The sequence below is a fragment of the Cyanistes caeruleus genome, chromosome 8 (assembly GCF_971803275.1).
Source record: "Cyanistes caeruleus chromosome 8, bCyaCae1.hap1.1, whole genome shotgun sequence".
Taxonomy (NCBI): domain Eukaryota; kingdom Metazoa; phylum Chordata; class Aves; order Passeriformes; family Paridae; genus Cyanistes; species Cyanistes caeruleus.
In genome coordinates this window covers 8,567,489-8,584,374 of record NC_141708.1, presented here as the reverse complement: position 1 = coordinate 8,584,374, position 16,886 = coordinate 8,567,489, and the positions used below count along the sequence as shown (strand labels likewise).

Sequence of the window (16,886 nt, the reverse complement as noted above, 5' to 3'; positions counted from 1 at the left end):
GTAGCACTTGTCTGGCTGAGGTAAAGGGTCCATATGGGGAAGGTGTACAGTGTATGAGGGAGCAAAACAGAAAATGCCTGTTAATGTCTGAAGTTAAACAAGATTCACTTTTTTTTTTTTTTTTTTTTTTTTTCCATACCTAGCAGTTTGGGATATGTATTAACCAAACCCCTCAGTCTACCTGGCTCTAAATTGGTAAAAAACATGCAGTCACAAGACACAGTGGCACAGCTCATATTATCTGCAAAAAGCATGTTCAGAACCTCTATGGCAGAGCCAGTGTTGCCACAATGGCAGGAGATGAAATTCCTCCTCCAGTTAGTCATCCCAAAATATGTTTCTCACTGGATTTTCTCGGGTACTCCATGTTGAACCAACAATGTAGTTTAGTTCCCTGTTTGCTGTTTGAAATTTGCTCAGGCAGTCAAGGGTCAAGAACTTGTACAAATGAAAAAACACTGAACAAAGTGGCTTCATCTCAAATTATTTAATTTTAAGAGCTGATATTTTTCTTTTCCCCACCCTCTTTAAATTTTTAAGTGAATTTTAATTCATAGGCATCTTTCAGGTATAGGCAATACACGGGTTGGAAAGATTTGCCGTCCACAAATCTGGTCACTTGTTAAAGCCTTCAGTTTAGCTAGAGAACACCTGCAGTATAGACAACAACAGTACAGACCCCTCTGAAATTTGCCCTTTCTTCAAGCTATCTGACCTGGGTAAATGAACTGAGTGATGCAGCTGACTCTCTGCCTCCTTCTGCCTTCAGATCCTTTCTGTTCCATTCACATTTTGCACAGTGATTGTCACCTCAGGTTTCTTCCAAGTTCCTCTTCCAAGTTTTCCATTGTCCTGCATTTCATGGGGGTGGCATAGTGGCATCATCTCCATTCCCATGTTTGTAACCTGACCCAAAAGACCATTTTTGGGTTGAGTTTCACAGATGTTGGAATATTTGATATGGTTTACATCAAAAGGGTTGGTTAGCAGTGAATATAATACCGGGACCAACTGCTTCAAGGCAGCTGTGTCCAACAACAAGGTCTGGCCTAGTAGACCAGACCCAGTAATGTGGAAGACACAAGGACTGGTTGTACAATATAATACCCTCATTGATTCAGTCCCTTTGACTTGGGTTGTGGCATCTTTGAACTTTGTACTAACTTACACCTCTTTTTTCTGGGATTAAATGTCCAGGATTTCCAATGACACCTTATGGCCTCAGGTGTCCCATTTGATGAAGGAAGCTGTTTCACAGCAAGAATTCATTCCAGGTAGACAGGAATCTGTGTAAAATGTCTCAACTTCAACTCTAAAACCAAAGCCAAAATGACTGGTAGCTATCGCTGAAAAATGTATAGTGATCTTATTTTAATTTCATCCATGAAACACATTTAAAACAATTTTGGTACTGCATAAAACAAGAAATTTTTCATGTGTGTTAGTGAAGACAAAAGAAAGAGAAGTATAAATAATTCTATATATTAGTTGTATTTAAATATTGAAAGTTTCACTATTTTATATAAGTCTTTTGGATTTGGTCCAGCCTAACACTCATATTTACCCAACCTCAAATATTTTGGGGGGATTTTTTTTTTTTTTTCCTGACTCTACCTGTCTATTTTTAGTGGTGATGTTGTTCTGGCTAGTTTTCTTTACCCTAACAGAGGTGACTCCGCAGCACATTTCTTTTGACAAAAACACACAAAACCAACACGGATCAGTTAACACAGATGACATCTTTAAACCTGAATACATTTTTTCACTATAAACGCCACCAGTCAACTTTCGTGTAGGTAGGTTTCCATTGTTAGTTGTCAAAGTCTTCTTGAGTGGATTTCCCACTGTGTCACTTTTGTGTGAGTCAAATCAAGATTATAGGTAACAGAGAAGAAAAAGAAAAAGAAGAGAAGGTTAGACCCTCATTTTAGAGTTTAAGAAAAATCTACCAGCAGGTTGCAGTTCGAGTTGGTAATATACATGAAAGGGGGAGTCCAAGCCGTGTCACAGGTATCACTATATTAGGCTTTCAGGAAAAAGCATACAAAACACATATTGTAGTGGTCACACACAGAGACATAAATTTAGGAACAAGATCTGCCTTAGCTTGAACATAGTCAGCTCTGATAATAAGGAACAATGGACCGAAGCTATTATGAAACGAAACCCAGGTGCCAGAATGGAGGGAGCTTTTAGTTGAGTTCTCCTGGAATAAAAAAAGTCTAACTTTTTTTCAGACATATGTTGTCCTAATTTTTTCTGTTCTCACTTTAAAAGACAGCTGATTTTATTTGGGGTTTGATTAATGAACATGATTAAGGTGTTCCATGCTGAAATTTTCTGGAGTAACCTTTACATAAAATTTTTGTTTCATCTTTTCTGTCTTAAATAATTTTATTTTCATTGAGATCGAGGAAAATATGTTAATTTATGCCCTTTATCATGTATACACAATATCTAGGGTGGATTTGAGATAATTTGTAGTAGTTTGGGTATTTTCTGGTCTTATATGGAGTAATAAAATATGCTGAGTTGGAAAGAACCCACAAGGATCATCGAAGCCTCACTCCCAGGACCACCCCAGGGATCAACCCACATGCCTGAGAGCATTGTCCAAACACTTCTTGAACTCTGTGAGGACTGGTGCTGTGGCCACTGCCCTGGGGAGCTGTTCCAGTGCCCAGACAACCTCTGGGTGAAGAACCTTTTGCCAATATCCAACCCAAGCCTCCCCTGACACAGCTTCCATTCCCTTGGGTCCTGTCACTGGTCACCAGAGAAAAGAGATTGGTACCTGCACCCCCTGTCCCCCTCATGAAGAAGTTGTAGAATCCTATAAAGTCCCCCCTCAGTCTTCTTCAGCTGTAGAAACCAAGTGCCCTCAGCCAAACCTCCTATTCCCTCCAGACCCTTCAACATCCTCATAGCCCTTCTTTGGATGCTTTCTAATAGTTTTATGTCTTTCCTACATTGCAGTGCCGTGGCTGTTGGAAAAAATCGCTCTAGAAGCATGGTATTTATTAATTCATGAGAAGCATGAGCATGAGAAGCTTGATTTATGTCAAAAAGCACTTGCTTGACACTTTGTCCTGACCTGTGTGGGAGGTCAACAGGCTGCTGAGATGTGTCTTAGAAAGCTGCAGAGCTGGCAGAGCAGAAATCTTCCATGGAATCTGGAGAGTCACACATATAAGGCAGACAGAGGCAAAATCCAGGTTGTCTGAGGTACCCAATGTCACACCCCGAGCTGTGGAATTTGCAGGTAGGTTTGACTTTCTTCTCATTCTAGGTTTGAGAGATACATGCCTTTGTCTTTGGTCATACTGAAGGCCTTTTTGCTAAGGTGATTATCTTATGTGACATACAATGAATAAATCAGTTTAAGGTGAGAAATTTTTGTTTACTTTTGTCTTAACCAGTGGCCAAGAACTTCCAATGGAAACCAGAGCTTCTGGTCCTCTTGAAACAGGCATGGTGTGTCCATACATGAGGCACTGCACTTTCCAGGGTTTTGTCATTATGGGAACCCACATCAGGGATTCAGTAGTGTGAAGCAATGTTCTTTAGACTTGAAGGAGCAGTCAGAATATCTGACTGCTGAAATAAACAAGACTGAGCTAGACTTCTTTTAGGTCAATCAGGGCTTCTCTTCCCTGCAGAATCCATGGCAATTAGTAGATTTGCATCAAAGTTTTAGTCAGCAAAAGGTTAATAGTAGTAAGCATGAATATTTTGGCCTATTTTGCAGAACATACAAATATTCAAGGGTGTTTGTACTGAGGCTTTTGGCTGGACCTCTACAAAGATACAAGCAAGAAGCCAAACATATGTTCTGGCATTCTAGGCTTTGATTCTTAATCATGTTCTGTGCTTGCATTCAAAGGTTTGCTTTGGGACCATCTCCAGTGTGAGAAAATATGTCAGAGAAATCAAACACGGAGGTTATGCATAGCGGAGTGGTGTTCCTACGTGAAGGGGGGATCTTGTAAGCACTAACATTATTCTTCTTTTGACAGCAGCCACACATTTTCCCTTGGTTTATCTTAACTGGGAATAACCCCTAAGACAGGATGTCTCTGGGCACTTCAGAGGAGTGCTTTTTGAAGGCAAAGGAAATGCTGTTACAGGGCTGAGCCTCACATCTCTTCAGCAGTTAACAATCATATAAATACCACTGCCGAGTGCAGTGTGTCTGTGGCTGGTCTCAAGTGTAGCTGCAGTGCCTGGCTTGTGGCACAGGAATCTCTCTTCCTCCAGGAGCATGTTCCCTAGCCTTGCTGATACCTGGTTCCCAGAAACAGAATGACCCTCAGGCCATACAGAAAGCACTGGCTGGGCACACAGACCAGGGAATATGTCACAGCATGGGAAAAATTTGGTATCAGCTGTGACAAAGAGTGAAATATGAAAGCTTCCCAGAAACAGAAAAAATATGGAAATTAAAGTTTTGGGATGGGTTTGGATTTGCTTTCACCTGACATTATGTTCTCCCACACTTAAGAGATTTCTCAGGAATGGCTTCTATATTTTTTCAAGGCATCACCCTTTTACTTGTTCTGTTTACCAGGAAAGAGTGCTTACTTGTAAGCTGGATTTTCCATTTTCTTCCTCTTTTCTATCCAGAAGTGTTCCTCCTCCTTAATTTTTAATTTTCTTCTTAATAATTTAAAATACCCAAATAAAAAGTCAATCAGTATATGAAGAAATGTAAAAATTAACTGAACTCCATTGTCTAATTCCAAAATACATTTCATCTCCTTTGTAACTTTTTGCACTTTGGTAGTTCAGTAATTACAAGGGAATGTACTTCACTGGATAGATCTCATATCTGATATATCAGCGGAGAAAAAGCCATAAAGTCAATGGAAATATCTCAGTAACCTGAGGTCAAGCTGTAATTTCCTGAGAAAACAGAAACTCGGTTTCTTTTCTTCCAATCAGTCTTGTCATCTCTTCTTCCTCATATGTGCAGCTTCATTTTCCAATGCACATTTCTGTCTTATGACCGCTTGAGGCACGTGGCAGGTGTGAAAAGCTGATCTATCAGCTGTTGAAGCCAATGGATTTTGATCTCAGCTTGCTTTGCATTGGAATCTAAATTGCTCTTTCTGCAGAAAATGTCGTGAAATATTGGTCAGGAACTTGTAAGAGGAAATGGAACTGAATTCAGACAACACCCTGCACCAACTGAGAACACTGAGAGCAAAAGAGCAGCAGCAAGAATAACATCATCCACAGGCCAAACTGCAAGATAATTAAACCAGAAATAGCGTGGGGCAAGAAAGAGGCCAATTAATTCCATCAGAAGGATGTCATCTAGCAGTTCAAGACAAGAAGGAGACACTATAAAGTGCAGATGAATGTGGCAGTCTGCCAATCTATCACAATCTTCTTTTATTAAAGATGCTTATTAGTATCTTATATTTCAAATAAAATATTTATGGTTCTGTTAATAGAATGTGGAAAGGAGGCCTGTTCCAGAGATTCGTCTGTACAAGAAGTTGTCCACTGATGTAAATTAGATCATTGAAGCTTGGGATATTCATGTTTACAGTCCTGTCATTATTTGTTTTTTGGGGCTGCAGGTTGGGGTGGCAGCTGAGCTACCTGTGGGCACGTTCTGTCCTCCCCATGAATGTGTGCACCTCTCATTGTCCTGCAAAGTGTTTTCTTTCCTGGATCAACTGTTTTGGACTTCAACAATTCTCTTAAGGGAATGTTTTAGCCTTCATGGCTGGCAGGCCAGAGCTGTTATTCCCATTCTCCCACATGGAGACTCCTGCAGCTTTTAAAGGACATGCCGAGAAGCAGTGCCAGCTTTGTGAATATATAGCCCCACCATTCTTATTAGATTCCATGAAAGATGAGAATAGGCCCTTTGATGCTTTCAGTGAGTGCTGAAGCCTTTAGCAACGTTGTGAAAGGTCGTTAGAGAAGAGCTAGGGGGGAGACAGATTCAACTGGCACTCATGGGAATGGTCCTTGGGATGTGGAACTAGTGTGGGAGAAAATGTGAAAACAGAAGTGATTTATATTTAAATGAGGGTTATGAAGACAGCAGTGACCACAGAAACATACACAACAATAACTCAGAACCACCTCTCTGGCACACTCTGCTGTGCCATCTTTTTAACCCTGGAGGAGGTGACTGGGAAGAGAGATTTAGAGCAGATCTGTGGGACTGATACGAGTGAACGGATCTGACTTCTATCTAGGTGCTCCTGGGTTCTCATCAGCCCCTTTCAAGGCGTGAGGGAAACCATCTCGGTCCTCTGTGATCTGCTCCCTGGGATACAGATAGCAGGACAAAGCAGTCATTCTCTTTTTCTCCCATGGTAAGTGGTCCCTGCCCTTTTGATATTAAATATATGGGGTCTTTCCAGAAGGGTAGTGTGAAATGTCAAAGAGATAATGTATTTAAGCATTCATCTAGTTTGCAACCATTTTATGCCCACCACACAAAGACATAGAAGGCTTCTCACTCATTTCTCTGCACTCATCATGCTGCCATTGTGGGACCAGAAGATAATGAGATGAATAGGAAGCATTTCCACAGCATGAGCGATGTAGGAACATCATTATTAATGTTCGTACAAAATATCCCATCTCTACATGATGTCTACATATCTGAGATACAGCCCTCTGCCAGATATAAAAAACCATGCCCATCCAACAGTGATCTGTTACTTAATGGAAAGTCTGCTCAAATTTCAGTTTAAATTGCATTTATTATTTATGTCTCAAGTACAGAGAATACTGAATATGTCTTCCCCTTATAGTGTTAGGGGATTAGTAGTTTCCATTTAAACAGGCAGATATTGGCCCAGAAGGATGTTGAACATGTCCATATTCAATATTTAAAAATTGCAAAAATCCTTTGAAATCAGTGCAAAGAAATTATAACGAAGTAGCCTTTTCTGTACATACTGAGGTGCTAATTTCCATGCAGTTGGGGTCAGCACCTGCAGCTCTGCTCCCAGTCACCAGTGCTTTTCCCTCTGGCTCCTGGTGGGTTAAGTGAGTGCTCCTCCTGGGTGGGTGTGCCAGCCTGAGGGCAGGAGCTGTAAGGATGGGGTTCAAAGGGATGTACAGGGCTGCACAGACACATGGTGGTACTCGAGGTGATGCACACAAACTTGGTCACAGTGGCATTACCTGCAGATAAACCTTACACTAGAAAATAATATTCTGATTTGGGTAATCTTTTTCTCTTTGTGGCCTGCCTGTTAGCAGGGATAGTTTTCAAACAGAATATTAAGGTGACATTTTTAGTCGTTAATTTCTGACTTTTGTGACCTGTGATTTGCTCACAAACAGCTCACCGCACGTGTTCAGTGCTCAGCAAGCCACATGGCACATCTCTTGTCCTTGCTTGGGTGGGATGCCCATTGCACTCCAGATCTCACTGGCACAGTGAATCCAGGTGTTTGAATAATTCATTGCCAAGACATCTGGGCCTAGCTGACAAACTTTGTGCTTCAGGTTGTTTTTTTCTAAAGCCTTGGAACAATGCAGTTTGTCTTCTCACACTAATTCATTCATATTCATATTTTCATAGTAGACATTTTGAATGCTTTAGTTAAAGCTGTACCCAGAAGTACATGCTGAAACAGATGGGAGAAAGAGCTAGGAATTTTCGTGATATTTTACGGGTTGGACAACAACCACAACCTGATCCAACAAATTTTCTTGTTCTCAAACATTTTACTGTCAATACACTCCTCAGGAATGTACTCAAGAGTTGTTCAGGGACATGGAAAAATATTTACCTCAGCCTTCCACAATTTATTACTTATTGTTTGAAAAAGTTGACTCTTTTTCTGCGCCAACATTTATCATCTTGGGAACACACTGGAATATAGCAGTGATATTAAACAATAATATGCTCTTTGCTGGGATAAAATAATATTGCTGAGCCACTGCAGAGGAAGCCAAAAACCACATGTGAAATAGTTCTTTTGGAAGGGCAAAAAGTCTCAACGTTTGTTAGCAAATAACTTAGCTAGTGGTGCAGACATCAAATGGCTTCGGCAGCACTTGCAAAGCTATTCTGAATATGCAATTTCCCAGGAGTGCTGGGGCACAAAGCCACTGTAATGAAGGTTAGAAACATAAGAATCCTTTACCAATAAAACGTAATAATATAAAAAACCCCAAAAACTTGCAGAAGATTTCAGGGAAGGAATGATAGATTGTGAGTCTTTCAGCAATTCAAATTAATTTAATTTTTATTTGCATGGCCCTGAATAAGACACTGCTTTAGTGTCTGGGTGGAGGTGGTTGTTCAAACTTCTTTTTTGCTTCTTCACCCTGTCTGGGGAGGGAGGGGTTGCCATCCCTCTCCTCCAGTTGTTCAGCTGCTTTCTTAACTGAGCATTTCTTGCACAGACATACATTTTCCTCCCCTAACCCCCAAAGTAGCCTAAGACTTTCCCTTGTGCAGTGTGTTATATGTGGTGAAGCTTTCCCATACAAAAAAAGCACAGCTGCAAACGCAGCATTCTTTAAATATTTCCCTAAAATGCCTCTTTGCTGAGTTGCTGATGAAATACTTGGTGAGAGCTACATAGTCCTGTGTGTTTAGTAAAATTCATGTCCTCGAGGACTTCCTCACTGTCTTCTTGTGCCTGCCCATAACCTCCTGTAGGATACCTAGTAAGTGCAGGAGAGGAGAGACTATCTTTACTGTGATGTTTCAGTGCAGCCTGCTTCAGAAAGCTCTTAAAGCTTCCTCCATAACCCATAAACCATAGAATCATAGATTAGTTTAGGTTGGAAAAGACCTCTAAGACCATCAAGTCCAATTGTTAACCCAGCACTGCCACGTCCACCACTAAAGCATGTCCCCAAGAGCCACATCTACAGATCTTTTAAATGATACCTCCAGGGATGGTGACTCCACCACTTCCCCAGGCAGCCTGTTCCACAGATTGGCAACCACTGTAGTGAGGAAATTTTTCCTTATATCCAATCTAAACCTCTGCTGGTGTGGCCTGAGGCCATTTCCTCTCATCCTGTCTCTTGTTACCTGGGAGAAGAGACTGATCCCCACCTCACTACAACCTCTTTGCAAGTGGTTGTAGGGAGTGAAAGGTCATCCCTGAGCCTCCTTTTCTCCAGGCTAAACACCCCCAGCACCCTCAGACACTCCTCCTCAGGCTTGTGCTCCAGATCCTTCACCAGCTCTGTTGCCCTTCTTTGGGCTCACTCTCATCAATGCAGTACAAAACTAATGTAAAATGTGTCTTGAATCACTCCTCTCTTCTCAGTGGAGTTCAGCCCACTCAGCTCTGTGCCCACCATCAGCTGAACCTGCACCTCCCTAAGGGGCATCCCTGGTCGGAGTCTCTGTGCTGCCCCAGGAGCAGGAGGTGTGCAGTGACCTCAGCATGGAAGGGGCTGGGATTTTCCTGGGAGTTAGTGGGGTGCAATTGCCCCATTTCAGCCAAAGGCTCTGAGTTGTGCACCTATTTTGTCACTACACAGGTATGTTATTTAATGTTCTAAAGACTCACCTGTCCACCTACCCTGTGTGCACGAAAGAACAAATACAAACATTTATTCCTTTTTGATGTTTGCAAAGGGGTAAGAGGGGAGAAAGTATCAGTGCTGTGCCTGGAGGGAGAAGAAACAGCATTAGAAGGGATGGGTAAGCTGAAAGAGACAGAGCAGTTCTCAAAAAAAGTATTAATAACTACTAATAAAGGCACATTTGAATACTGAGTTTAGGTTGTGATGGATCCAAAGAGCCCTGGATGCACTGGAATTGTCCTGGCCCACCTCTGAAGTGCTCCCACCTGAAGGGCAGGGTGCCCCAGTTTCTTAAAAGTGCGCTCTGGACTCGACACAAGGTGTGAAACAAATCTTTGAACCCTGGGTGCTTTGCCCAACTCCTGTTCCTTTATTAGAAGCCCAGAAGCCAGCATGGAATAAGCAGGGTAACAGTACAGCACGGCACATTTTTATAGCAAGGCCAAATCTTTATTATGCTTCTTGGCCCAGTTTAGTGGAGAACACTGCTGGGCCTGATTTCAGTTTTGATATCATACACCGAGGCTGCAGACCCTTAAGAGTACAAGCTGGAGAAAAGAACATAGAAAATGTTAGGAATGAGAAAAGGCCATTCAACACATTGATGCTTGTCTCTTGTAATACAGCGTTTCCCCCAGGATAGCATCTAATTGCTTCTTGAACGAGCCCACTGTCTTTGCCTCAACAACCTTGCCCAGTAGGCCATTCCAAACATTTATTATTCTTTGAGTGACAAAGCACTTCCTTATGTCTCCTCTGAATTTGTTTTTTGAACTTCCATTTATGCCCCCGATCCTGTCATCTGTGCTGTATCAAAAGTAGTAACATGCATTGATATTATCCATTCAGCTAAGATTTTTGTATACTTCTGTTAGACCCCCCTTAAATGTCTTTTTTTTTTCTTTTTTTTTTTTTTTTTTTTTTTTTTTTTAGTTGAATAGATTGAGGGGTTTTTTCACCTTTCAGTAACTTCTACAATTTTATCCTGGAACCAAGTTGAGCAAAAATATTTGTTAAAGTCTGACTTACATTAAATCACACTGAATGGATGTATAAATTCTACTGTAGAAAAACATTTCAGTAATTTTTTTTTTTCTCTCACTCTTTTGGAGACTAAATTATCATTTCATTTCCCTGATGCCTGCATCTGGTTATTTTGACAAAAGTTAACTAGGAAGATGGCAAAAATAAAAAACTTGGTATGAAATTTGGAAAAAGCTGGTCTTTATTTTTTTTCATTTATATTGTGGGCTTCCTTCCCACTTCTCTTTCTCCAAGCAGAGGTCTGGTTTTTTTAAGAGAATTGCTTATCATATGGGATTTTCCATGTGATAGTGCTTTGCAGAATCCATATGAAGAAATGTCAGAATACGTGATCTGTGATCTCCCCAAAAGCCACAGAACCAAACAGTCACAGGTTCAGCCCTCATTCACTTCCACAGCCGAGGTGAATAGTTCATTACCTTTTTGGATGACATTCCAGGGCATATGTTATGCAGGAGGCCAGAACTGATGATCTAATGGTCCCTCCTGGCCTTAAAAAATATCTACAAATAATGATTATAGATGAAATATATATGTTCTGCACAAAGCAAAAACCAGCAGGCTTTGGGTGGGAATAAGAAATTAAGGAAAAGAATTTTGCCTTAGCCCTTTCCCAGAGGCTGGACAAACAGCATTAGCCTGATGGCAGCTGTGGCTACTTACTCATTGTCTCTTAATTTTTTTCATCATATTAACAATGTGGGGTTTGTTTTTTAGGCCATCTGTAAATCTTCTAGTTTTCTCTGAATTCCTTCCCAATGCATTTCTAGGAATGTGAGATCTGAGCAAGATCTGCGTGTTGTCCCTAAGGCGCTGGGCTGAGCTGGGATTATTTTCTCACGGGTTCTTCACAGAAGCAAATGCTTTCCAACAGCATCACTGAGTTTAGGATCAGGTAATTTGGATTGGCACTAATTAGCTTAGACAAAGGACTAGTGTAATTTATAGTTTGGAGATGAGTTTGGTCTCATCTTTTGTGTTTTCTGTGCAGGTTCACCCTATGGGGCTCAGGCATGCTGCTGGACCATCACAGCCGAGGGAGTCATTCTTCTTTCCTCTGCTTGGGACCCTGGCTGGCAATCAGCCCTGCACCAGCACTGTGTAGGACTATGCTGGATCATCTGTGGGTAATGAGCAAATCAGCCCCATAGGTCTCAGGGAATTATTTTTGCTATTATGCTACCAGGGAAAGAAAACTGATGTATGAGACTGTAATTATTGGGATCATGCTTCAGTTCTTCTCTGAAAAATCTGAACAATATTTTCTTTGCTTCAGGCCCTGGGAATCTCCCATGATTTGTCAAAAAATAATTGTTGGTGGTACAATAAATTTGTTGTTCAATTCCCTAAGTGTTCTGGGCTTTATGCAATGTGGAAAGCTGATTTGTTTATATTCATATTTTCTCTATATTCCCTTACCCGTTGTTTGTCATTATCTTTATTTCTACAGGTTTATTTCTCTCCAGTGTTTTCTAGTTGTTCAAACTTTGTGTTTGTATATTTACTTAAAGGCAGATTTCAAAAGAGTTCAGCCTCTCAGTTTACTGAAGGATTCAGCTTCTTGCTAGTACTTCATCTCCCCTGGTGTTTTTGCGAGCGCTCTTGTTCTCCTTACCCGTCTATCTAGCGCTAACCTCTTTGGTCTCTTTGCTACTCACATCTGTTGCTCACAAACCTCAGAGTCCTGGTTTTGAACTACAATCCCCTTACATTCAGCAGGTCTTTGCACATTATCTGCTCCTTGTTCTACGCCTCTTTTTTTTGGTAGAGGAATTCTGAGGCTTCTGACATGTTTTTAGAAGTCTGAAATATTTTTCTGCGCAGATTTTCATTTTCCCTCCTAAGAGGGGTTCATTCTTACCCCATGTAATGCAGCTGTGGGAGTAGAGGAACAGCACTGGTCACCACCAGGAGGGATGATACAGGGGCAGGGTACCAGCCTGAGGCATGGATGAGCCTGGACCAAGCCTTTTTTCTGCCACAGGCTTCTCCTGGAATTCCCCTGAGGGAAGCAATTTATTCTTTCTGCTTCAGCACATCTGTACAAAATGCTGACACAAACCTATCTTTAACATGTGGTCACAAAAAGAGTTTGTGGCCAAAGATGCCAGGCCCTGTATGGAGGGCTTTGCTGTGTGAGGTCACTGTGAAAATGTTGTGCTTCTGCTCCCTGCAAAGCTCTTCCTCATCCAGTGTGTGCCTCCCAACAGGTGAGTCTGCAACGCAGAGGACATCTGTCACTTCCCTAGAATCAGAGCTGCCAGAAGGGAAGAAATCTGTGGGAAGACCAAGACCATGGAAGCTCCATGTCCTGGCAGAGGCTATGTGAAAAGGGCTGTGAGGTTTTTTTTGTCTTTGGCAAGTTGGTCCTGCCATTCTGTCCAGTGTTTCAGATTGTTAAGACTGCTTGTCCTGTCAGAACTACCAACTATAACTAGACCATTCACTGGATTTAAACATTTTCAAGTGTTTACAACCACATCTCTTCCCCAGGGGGATCTCTGAACTGTGTTGCTTGACTTTTGGCGAGCTCTATGGAGTTCCTGAATTTATGCACTTAAAAATCAATGAGCCTTGGTTAGACAAGAACCCAAACACTGTGACTCCACCCATAGGATTTCACAGGGATTAAGAGAGATATAAATAAACCTTGCTTCTGCAACCTTTAAAGTCTCTATCAAAAACTTTTAAGTCAATTTAAAATTATTGGCCAGATACGCCATGAGAATCACACTTCAAAACGTAGGTCATCTTTATGTGTTAAGGTGTGAGAAGATATTTAAATTAATTCTGCAGCCTCTGCTAGCCAACAAGAGCTAGTGACAGAGCACCTAATGAAAAGGCTGGTTGTATAAATGCTATCATTCACATCTGGGCTCTTCTGTGCCATGCAGGTCCAGCTTGCTCCCCGGGCAGCTGGGTGGCAAACACGGGCGTGCAGATATGTCCACAGCCCAGCCTGTCCTCTCCACACAGCTGCCAGCATGAATGACAGCTTTCTCCTCCCATGGACTTCAGAGCTCCCCAAAGGCCCATTCAGGCTGAATGAGATGAAAATGAAATGAGCAGAGTTTGGCCTTATGCTTAAGATACAGCCCAGCCATACCAAAAGGAGTGCCCTGGGACCCCCTCACTTGGCGTGGGCCACGTGGACAAAGTCCTCATCACAGGCTCTCTTTGCTGCAGTATTTTGTGTCAAGCTGAAGCAAGCAGGACTCTTCCTTCTCCTTTGAAAGAGCCATAAAAGAGGCATGGAGAGATGGAAGAAACAACCAGAAGAATCCAGAGAGACAAAAAGACAAGAGAGAGAAAGAAAGAGACTGAGAGGGAGAAAGGTGAAAGAAAAAGCTGTCTCAACAGTCAGGGGAACAGGTGGTGTGTCATCTCCCTCTCTGTATAAAGAGGTTGTGTGGGAAGGGGGATATGACAGATAATATATCAAAGGAAGTGAATTGCAGGATTAAGATCCTGACTTTGCTTTGTCAAATTTGCAGGTGATTATTGTATAACTCTCTGCAGCTCCTCTCAGTGACGGAAATGCTCTTCAGATCCTCACGACACAGAATCACTGGAAAAAGCAGCAGCTCTTCAGAGAGGTGCTTACCTAAAGTAGCTGAAGGCTTCTTAAATCTCCTTCAGACTTCTTCCAACACTGTTACACATTCTGTGTAATCTCCATGTTCTTGAGATGTATTTTCCTCATGACAAAATACACATTGAGATATATTTTCCAGACTGATAGTAAAATTTGAGCTCAAAAAATACATTGGGAATCTCTGAAGTAAAATTTAGTTAGAATTTAAAATTTTCAATTTGGTACACACTGTAGAACTATTTTTTTTTTTTATATCAAGAACCAAGGATAAATCCTGGGCATAAAATTTGGTTAAGACCTGCGTAGATAAGGATTTGTACTCAGAAAGTTCTTCACTTTTTTTTTTTATATGACAGATGGTCAAATGAAGATACAACTTCTGTCCTACAAATCAAGCATCTTTGATATTCATATTCTGTAATAGATACAATATCCTTTGAGGCATCCTCAGACTTTCTTCTCCTAAAAACCTGAGCTTTCCCCTGGGAAACAAAATAAATGTCAAAAAACTTGTTAGAGGATTGTGTCCAGTAAGACCAGTCCCTGTCCAGGGCTAACTGAGGGAGTCTAGAGGGAAAAGTAGGTTTTGCTAACCTGTATGAAATGGTTCCCAAATGCTGAAACATAAAATAGTAGAAGAAATTCATAACTACATCTCTCTCTCCCGCTTGGCCTTTCCCTATCCTTTAGTGTTCATCATTCATGGCTTTAAAATGGTAAAAGTAGTAAATGGAGACAAAATCAAACCAAAACAAACCTCTTATATACAAACTCAGATCCAAGAGATCATTCTTGCCCTCCAGATCAGGGGAAATTCATACCTCATTGCCACCAATGGGGATTCCAGACAAGGCATACCCAAATGGGAACAAAGTTATTTGAATGAAAAATTCAGCCATCCTCCTTCCTCTGCCTTCCTCCATCAGCTCCCCGAAGTGACAAGCAGCAAGAAACCTCTTCGGCCTTGGAACGTTTGAAGTGAAACTTTTTGGGAAATACTGAAAGTCACTCACAGTCCCAGGGGAATGGTGATCCATTTTTTTCCACCCTCCTTTCTTTGTAGTTTGCTTCCCCCTATATACTTTTTTTTTTTTCCTTGCTGCAGCTTTTCTGATCACAGTATCACAGTGACTTTATCGCCATCACCTCCTCATTGTGAACCAGCCCATCCCTTGGAGGCAGAGAGCTATTGTGGAGGTGGTAAGTAATTTGTTTTGTTCAATGGATTTCTTGTTATGCATGCATGCAAAGCCACTTTTATCTCACATTTAAATTTGTGTTTTCCCTCTTATGATTGGTTTTGTGACATCAAAAAGCTTTCAGCATCTTCAAAAAATCAAGAAGAACAAACTCTAAGAAAAATAAAATAAAAAGAAAAAGAAATCCCTCCTAATACACCCAGCATTTCAGTACAGCTTTAGAAAAGAAGAGATTCACATGGGATACTGGCTACTAACGACTATGGAAATAAGCCTGATTTTTTGATCTCTAGGCCCAAACATTATTCATTTTTTTTTTTTCCTTAGCCTCAAACAATGTCTTCAGATAGCCCAGGTAAAAGCAAGCCAGAAACAAAACAACATCATAGAGGAATTGCTTTATGCAGATACTTTCAGCTACACTACACAACTCGCATTGTCTTTGAACCCAGTGTGATGAGAGAATGATTTGAGACTCCAGGGACAACTCCTGGATATGTTTTTACTTCAGCACACTGTAGTGAGACAGAAATCCTTGGCTTAAGAAATGTGTTCAGCAATCTTCTGCATTTGGAAGGTGTTTATTTCTGTCTCTCTAGTAACTCTTTGGACAAGGTTGAGAGCTGAGGTCAAGGAGCAGACACATTGTACATATGAGGTTATGGAGAATCTCTTTAACCTTTAAGGAAACATTTTGTCCATGCTTACTGGATGGCTGAGAGCAGGGGTGGGAAAGTCCAAGCAAATCCTCCTCAAAACCAGGATAAGTGGTTATAATCATAAGGCTGATTTTCAGGGAAGGAGTCACATATATCCTTTGATTTTCAGTCACCTGCCTACTTTTCCTAGAACATTTTTATCATTTTACTTCTTGGGAATTGGTTAAAATGTGCCTAAATATCTACCATGAATTGAAATATTTAACCTCAATACAAGTGAATTGCAGACAGCCTCTGGACTCTTACATACAGAACCCAGGTGTTTAGATTCATATAACTCCAGGAGAGAACACAGGCCATGGAATGGCTTTCAGAGGTTTTCTTAGAAATTGCATCATAAACTGTTTGGAACATTTCTCTACAGTTCAATTTGTTTCTGTAGAATTCAGACTCTCTCTAGAAGCAACTGAACAGCAAAGATTTTTTAAATTTTGATCCTCTATGACATTTCTCATTCAAGACTCATTCTTTGATGAAGAGGTGTGGACCACAGGGCAAGGGATCTTCTCTGAAGCAGCAAGGCAATGCACACACCAGAGGCCCTGCTGCCTCCCAGGCATCCTGGCTCTCCAAGTCATGGTGAATAAGTGATGCTGGCTGGGACATGTGTGCTTTTAATAAAGTGCTCTTTAGTGTGGAAAAAACACAGAACCCTGTCTTGCTTCAAATTTACAGTTATAAAGCTGGAATCATTTTACTGACCAAAACAGAGCCCTTAGCAAAAAAAAAAATAAAAAATGGGCAGGTCAAATTTAAGCACGAGCATGATCTTACACCTCACGCTGTAGGAAAGATCTG

The 16,886-nt window shown here is 41.2% G+C and overlaps 1 long non-coding RNA gene across 1 annotated transcript; it reads left to right on the top strand.

The window, feature by feature from the left end:
* The first annotated feature begins 6,010 nt into the window (after positions 1-6,010).
* On the top strand, positions 6,011-11,903 carry LOC147651857 (uncharacterized). The gene is made up of 3 exons (XR_015290113.1): positions 6,011-6,335; positions 11,346-11,470; positions 11,567-11,903. It is a non-coding gene; the product is annotated as an uncharacterized LOC147651857 (long non-coding RNA).
* The last annotated feature ends 4,983 nt before the right edge of the window (positions 11,904-16,886 follow it).